The sequence below is a fragment of the Siphateles boraxobius genome, unplaced genomic scaffold (genome assembly GCF_051911475.1).
Source record: "Siphateles boraxobius isolate OS27281-9 unplaced genomic scaffold, OSU_SipBor_1 48, whole genome shotgun sequence".
Classification (NCBI taxonomy): Eukaryota; Metazoa; Chordata; class Actinopteri; order Cypriniformes; family Leuciscidae; genus Siphateles; species Siphateles boraxobius.
Window position 1 is genome coordinate 3,081,007 of NW_027509119.1, and position 8,054 is coordinate 3,089,060.

Genomic DNA, 8,054 nt, shown 5'->3' on the forward strand with positions numbered 1-8,054 from the left:
AAATATGATCAAAACTGGCTGTAAAAAATAAACCTGCATCATTTATCTTTTTGATCTTTCATTCAAAAAATTGCCAAAAATCTAACCTTTCATTGAAGTAAAAGAATGGGAGGGGAAGGGGGTCACATTATGAAATAAATGTTTTTCTACAAAACACGTTGACCACAATTATTGGTACCCCTAGAATTTTTTACGAGTAAAATATTCTGAAATATTCCCATTAATGTTTACCTTTTTTAGCACACCAGGGTGACTAGAACATGAAATTGTCCAGCCATGACTTCTTGTTTCACAGGAGTTTAAATATGAGGAAACACAAAGGCCAAATTCCCTTAATCCTCCATCACAATGAGTAAAACCAAAGAATATAGTTCTGATGTGCATCAAAAGATTGTTGAGCATCACAAAATAAAATTGGCTGTAAGAAAATAGCTAAAGATTTGAAAATCCCCATTTTAATGTTACGAATCTGTCAGGAAGAGGACGTGTGTCTATATTGCCTTAAAGCTCCAGTAGGTAGCTTTTGTAAACAAATATTTGTTAAAACTGTCATTATGTCCTGAAAGTAGAATATGAGAGATAATCTGTGAAAAAAATCAAGCTCCTCTGGCTCCTCCCTGTGGTCCTATTGCCATTTTCAGAAATACACCGCTCCCGGTCAGAAACAACCAATCAGAGCCAGGAGGAATGTCTTAGCAGTGTCAATCACGCTCGTGTACGCGCTGATCACCCCTCTCTTGCACAGCACGAGCGCGTACCGTCGTTCGTGACTCTCCTGTTCGAACTCGTTCATCCAAATGAACGAATCTTTTTTCAAGTCATTTTGTTCATTCAACAAACGAAATGACTCGAAAAAAGATTTGTTCATTTTGAAAGAGTCTTTTTCGGAGTCCTTTCGTTCATTCAACTAACGAAATGACTCGAAAAAAGATTTGTTCATTTGGATGAACGAGTTCGAACAGGATCACGAACGTGCATCACAGAACAGAGCAAGGCGAGCATTTGTGCTTATAAAACTTAAAGTTTTTTATTTATTTTTGAAATGACCGATCGTTTCGCTAGATAAGACCCTTATTCATCGTCTGGTATCGTTTAAAGCCCTTTGAAGCTGCACTGAAACTGTCATTTGGTCCTTGAAACCTTTGTGTCCTATTGAAGTCGATTATATGGAGAAAAAGCCTGGAATGTTTTCATCAAAAACCTTAATTTCTTTTCGACTGAAGAAAGAAAGACATGGACATCTTGGATGACATGGGGGTGAGTAAATTATCAGCAAAAGTTTTTTTTAAAAAGTGAACTAATCCTTTAACGTTATCTTAGTAGCTATTTATATTTATAGAAAGAGTGCAACCTTATAAAGTTACATGTATTGCAAAATACATAATGATTTGAGGACCAAGTTTGTAGTCAAAGTATGGGCAGGCCATAGTCAATGTAAAGCATATTGTTGATGTTTCGTCCCTATTAGTGAATGTTCCATAACTGTTTATAATCCGCCGTCATCGGTGGTCCTGCTTACTAGCCTGCGCGTTCACGGCAGGCTCCGCTGTGGGGGAGGAGCTGTGGAGGGAGGGCTGTAGTGCAGCAGAGAGCAAGGGGGTTGGACCTGTAAGTTGTGCTTCTTCAAATTTTCAGGCTAAATCAACATTTTCTCAAAACTCCCTACTGCAGCTTTAATGGACGGTGAGGATGAAAGTTTGAGTGGCAAAAGACTCTTCAAGGATCACAGATGGAGAATTGCAGAGATTAGTTGGTGAATTCTTGGCTCGCTTTCATCACTTTTTGCTCTTATTCTCGTGCACAGACCCATTCACTAAACTGAACAGCCAATCACAGTTCTCTCTCTCACCGAAAGGCCGGATACCGATTCTACATGTTGAATCCCCCCCCCCCCCACCCCCCCCCAAAAAAAACCCTGACAGTATCCGACTAGAGCCAACGGCGCAGAACACACCGAAAACACGACGCTCAAAAACGGTCCGACGTTCCACAACCATCGGCTCAGTGTGTCCCTGGTTTAACATTCTGGCAGATTCTTCATGTTGAATCAGCGTCGGGCCATCAGTGAGAGAGAGAGAACTGATTGGCTGTTCAGTTTAGCGACCAGTGCATGAGAATAAAAGCGAAAGAGAATAACAGCGAGCAAAAAAGTCAAGACGGCACAGAGAGAAGGCTGTTCTAATTGGTTTTGAAAAAAAAACTGGTTTTGGGCGGGAAGGAGAGCTCCATGATGGATAGACACTCAGCTAATCTCAAGTTCCCTTTCGAAAGGTCCCTTCGTATTGCGTAGCTATACGCAGTGGGGAAACTCCTTTCCCTCGTTTTACTGAAGCCTTTATGTAAAGCGCATTTGCAGCTGCACAGCTAGAACATGAGCGTCTGGCTCGCTCATAGGCTGCGCTGCCGCAACTGCACATCCAATGGCGCCAAGGGGGCGTGACCTCAGTCTATAATAGTCCCCGAATTCACCATTATAGCAGATTTTACTCCTTCAGCGACAAACTTCACGTCTCTGACCATTTATTGAGCCTTCGCCGTCGAACAAGCCTTCAGCCTGAGCGAGCTACAGTTCAGCAGACTACACATCTCAACCGTGTTTCTCCTGACGCAGTCTCTCCTATGGCTATCCGGCGATATCCTTTTCAATATCTGGTTATTATGTGTTTATATCTGTATCAGCGTTGTTCCATATGCCTCGTGTTAAGCGAGGCCTACGAACACGCGAGCTGCATTTCATGCCTGGGACTTTACCACGCAGAGAATGCACTCTCTGTCGGCGGATGTGCGGCCTGCGCGTGCATGCCTATCTCCGTGCTGCGAACTCGGCTAACGTTAGCTCTCTCTCGAGACGGCGGCGCCGCGTCACCCGCGCTTCCTTCTCCGGCCCTACTTCAGCCGAGGAAGAAGAAGTGCCGCAGCCAACGGCATCCAGAGAGCATGGACGTTTGTGAATGCACGCCGGCCACGTCCCCGCGTGCTTCACTCACTCCTGCTCAGTCATCTCCGGTCCCGTTCGAGGGAGATCAGCGCCCTCCTTCGGCGGACCCAGCGAGGCAGGACTAACTCCGACGCTGAAATGCTTCGGATCCTAACACAGGCCGCCACGGACCTCGAGATCGAGTGGAACTAACCGTGCTAGCTGGCGCCGACCAGCAAGGCCGGCGAAACAGGCCTCTCAGCCCCGGCCTGCGGCTGATGCCGAACGCTTCCCGCCAAAGCCGTCCTAGCACGCAAAGAAAAGAGCGGGGGCGCGTGTCCCGCGCTTGCCGGACCACCCTCAAAGAAGCCAGCAAAACTTCCCACAGCCCCCTGTTTTGTTCAGGCGGCTGGGGATTTTATTATTGTAAACAGGCCCGCAGCAGTGAGCGCGTCTTTGCAAACAAACGCCGTTTTCACGGCGACCCAAATAAAGCACACAAGCACAACACATGGGTTCACGGTCCCCCTTCACTAGGCGGCCCCTCCCCTGTTGTAACACTGACTTCCCCACACGCAAATGCTCGTGCAGTCAGTCCAACATTCAATGTGTGCACAAATGGCCTAAATGGGGGGCAGTCATGGCCTAATGGTAACAGAGTTGGACTGGTGACCCAAAGGTTGCTGGTTCGATTCCAGTACCAACAGGAATATTACTGAGGTGTCCTTGAGCAAGGCACCTAACCCCCAATCGCCCCCCGGGCGCCACTCAAGGCTGCCCGCTGCTCCGGGTGTGTGTATCCACGTTTGCAGTGTGTGTGTGTGTTCACTACTCACTACTCTGCTCCTAATGTGTGTGCATTTACTTGGATGGGTTAAATGCAGTGGTCAAATTCCAAGTATGGGTTCCCATACTTGGCCATCACGTGTCACTTTCACTTTCACTTAAATCACAATATATGGGTTCATGGTCCCCCTTCACTAGGCGGCCCCTCCCCTGTTTTAACACTGACTTCCCCACACGCAAATGCTTGTGCAGTCAGTCCAACATTCAATGTGTTCACAAATCACAATATATGGGTTCACGGTCCCCCTTCACTAGGCGGCCCCTCCCCTGTTGTAACACTGACTTCCCCACATCCAAAAATGCTTGTACAGTCAGTCCAACACTAAATGTGTGCAAAAATCACAATATAAGGGCATCAGGTCCCCCTATGTTAGGCGGCCCGTCCCAATCAGTGTGTCAAGCCCTAGCCACACGGGTTATAGCGTGGCAGACTATCCCCGATGTGTCGAGTACGGTTATGAACACTATAAAGCGAGGCTACTCGCTCCAATTTGCTCGCAGACCCCCAAAGTTTCAGGCGGTTCTCGAGACTTCAGTGAGAAGCAACGTGGGTCACATGCTTCGCACCGATGTACAGAATACATTAGCAAAAGGGGCGATAGAATTAGTCCCCCCTGTGCTAAAACATACGGGTTTTTACAGCCGCTATTTTCTAATTCCGAATAATGACGGCGGCCTCAGACCCACTCTATCTGAGACATTTGAACAAAGCTCTCATGAGACGGCCGTTCAAAATGTTAGCTATCAGTTTCACAAGCACAACACATGGGTTCACGGTCCCCCTTTATCAGACGGCCCCTCCCCCGTTGTAACACTGACTTCCCCACACGCAAATGCTTGTACAGTCAGTCCAATACTCAAAGTGTGCACAAATCACAATATATGGGTTCACGGTCCCCCTTCACTAGGCGACCCCTCCCCTGTTTTAACACTGACTTCCCCACACGCAAATGCTTGTGCAGTCAGTCCAACATTCAATGTGTGCACAAATCACAATATATGGGTTCACGGTCCCCCTTCACTAGGCGGCCCCTCCCCCGTTGTAACACTGACTTCCCCACAAGCAAATGCTTGTACAGTCAGTCCAATACTCAATGTGTGCACAAATCACAATATAAGGGTATCAAGTCCCCCTACGTTAGGCGACCAGCCCCAATCAGTGTGTCAAACCCTAGCCACACGGGTTCTAGCCTGGCAAGCTATCCCCGATGTGTCGAGTTGGGTCATAAACATTATAAAGCGAGGTTACTCGATCCAATTCCCTCGCAGACCCCCGAAATTTTCAGGCGGTTCTCGAGACTTCGGTGAGAAGCAGCGTGGGTCATGTGCTTCGCACCGAAGTACAAAATCTATTAGCAAAAGGCGCAATAGAATTAGTCCCCCCCGCGCTAAAAAATATGGGTTTTTACAGCCGCTATTTTCTGATTCCGAAAAAAGACGGCGGTCTCAGACCCGTTCTAGATTTGAACAAAGCTCTCATGAGACGGCCGTTCAAATTGTTAACTATAAAACATATCCTCGTGCAAGTGCGCCCGGTGGATTGGTTTGTCACAATGGATCTGAAAGATACTTACTTTCACATTCAAATAAATCCTCGTCACAGGCCATTCTTGAGATTCGCCTTCGAGGGCCGGGCTTATCAATACACCGTTCTGCCGTTCGGTCTATCGTTGGCACCCCGTACATTCAAGAAGTGTGTGGATGCAGCGCTTTCTCCTCTGAGATTTCAGGGAGTGCGCGTGTTAAATTATCTCGACAAATGGCTGGTGCGGGCACAGTCAAGAATCGAGCTATTAGCTCACAGAGATTTGATTCTCGGCCATCTAAAATGCCTGGGTTTCACAATCAATGTTTCAAAAAGCAAACTAACCCACAGCCAGAGCATGATCTTTCTGGGCACAGTTTTAGACTCAAGCTATGACAGCGCGACTCACACAGAGTGCGCGCTCTCGGTGCGAGCGCTTGCAGGCACTTTCAGATTGCGCGAGCGCGCGCCACTGAAGAAATTTCAGAAACTGCTTGGTCTCATGGCAGCAGCATCGCCAGTACTCCACATGGGATTACTGCGCATGCGCCCGATGCAGCATTGGCTGAAACGCCGTGTGCCAACTCATGCATGGCAGTCAGGCAGCTTGCGCGTTATGGTGAATCACGGTTGTTTAAGAACCCTGATTCCCTGGCGGGCTCAGAACTGGCACCACCAGGGGGTGACAAGGGGAACAATTTCCAGGAGGAAAGTGGTTCTTACAGATGCGTCCAACCTGGGTTGGGGAGCGCTGCACGAGGGCATGCCTGCATCCGGCCTCTGGTCGAGCACGGACCAGAGCTTACATATCAACTGTCTGGAGATGAAAGCAGTTGGGTTGGCCCTGAAGGCATTTCTGTCGAACCTCAGAGGTCACCACGTCTTAGTCCGCACAGACAATACGTCAGTGGTGGCCTACATGAATCGCCAGGGGGGCATCAGGTCAGGGACCCTGCATGCGATGGCGAGAGACCTCCTCTATATGGGCACAAACCAACCTGAGCTCTCTGAGAGTAGCGCATATCCCGGGCGTCCAGAATGTGGGCGCGGATATGCTTTCATGGGGCAACACTCCCCTCGGCGAGTGGTCCCTGAACCCACTGACGGTCAGTCTAATATGGAAGGTGTTTGGCGAGGCCGAAATCGACCTTTTCGCCTCGAGAATCAACACCCACTGCAAATTGTTCTTCTCGAGAACAGGGACGCGCTGGCCCATGTCTGGCCCAATCGTCCCCTTTATGCCATTCCCCCCAGTCTCGATGATTCCACAAGTCATCAAACGGGTCAGAGAGGGAAAACCAGACCGTGGTTCCCGGAACTGGTCTAGTTATCGGACACAATCCCATGGCCTGTCCCACTGAGGAAAGACCTCCTCACACAGGCGAACGGGACATTGTGGCATCCGAGACCCGATTTATGGTCCCTCCATGTTTGGCCCCTCAACGGGTACCCAAGGACCTTCCTGAGAAGGTTTTAAGCACTATATCTGAAGCCAAGGCCCCGTCGACTCGGCGCCTGTATGCTTCAAAATGGTCAGGTTTTTCCAGCTGGTGCTCGAAAAATCAGGCTGACCCAGAGTCATGTGTGATATCTGTGGTTCGCTCATTCTTACAGGAGCTGCTGGACGCGGGTTGCTCCCCGTCCACGCTCAAAGTGTATGTGGCAGCCATAGCTCATGTTCTGACGGCTGGCCAGTCACTGGGAAGAAACGACCTGGTCGTAAGATTCCTGAAAGGTGCGAGGAGAATGAACCCCTCCAGACCTCCGTCTGTGCCGCCTTGGGACCTCTCCACAGTACTGGGGGCTCTGAAAGGTCCGCCTTTCGAACCGCTCCAGTCGGTTGATCTAAAAACCCTCTCGCTGAAGACCGCTCTCCTTATGGCGTTGGCATCTAAAGCGAGTGGGAGATCTGCAGGCGCTCCTTGTGAGCCCTGCATGTTTGGAGTTGGGTCCAGATGACTTGATGTCATCCTCAAGCCCAGACATGGTTCCGTTCCTAAAGTGCTCTCAACACTGTTCAGAGCACAGGTGGTGACATTATCAGCCCTCCCTCCTTCTGCAGAGGATGGAGAGGTTAATCTTCTCTGCCCTGTCTGAGTGCTGAGAATCTATCAGGAGCGTTCTGCGTCTTTTAGACAATCAGAACAGCTTTTTGTCTGCTTTGGTGGTAGATCCATGGGGGATCCAGTCACTAAGCAAAGACTGTCTAGATGGATAGTGGATGCTATTTCTATGGCTTATACCGCAGCCGGTCAAGTTTGCCCTATAGGTATCAAGGCCCATACGACCAGAGGTATGCCTCGTCATGGGCTTGGTATCTGGCAATCCCATTAGTGATATTTGTAATGCGGCCGGCGGGTCCTCGCCTTACACATTTATGAGTTTCTATAATAGGGAAGCGCCTTCCCTGCAGGCGAAGGTGCTTTCGGTATGATTAAGACCCGTCGGTGGCTGGTCTTGTCATATATTACTGTGCACTATCACATTCACATATATATATAAAACCCGCTGCTGGCCGGTTGTATTCATGCATAAACCCGCTGTTGCTGCTTATATTACATATATATAAAACCTGCTTTTGGCCGGTTATATGACATATATAAAACCCGCTTTTGCCGGTTATAATTTCATATATAAACCCACTTGACTGGTTATATGTTCATATACTAATAACCCCGACAGTGTCTGGGTTCATTGGTGTAGTATGTTGGGTTGGCTTGTTCTGTATGCTCAGTGGCCTGAGTTGCAGTGTTAGCCAGTTACTCA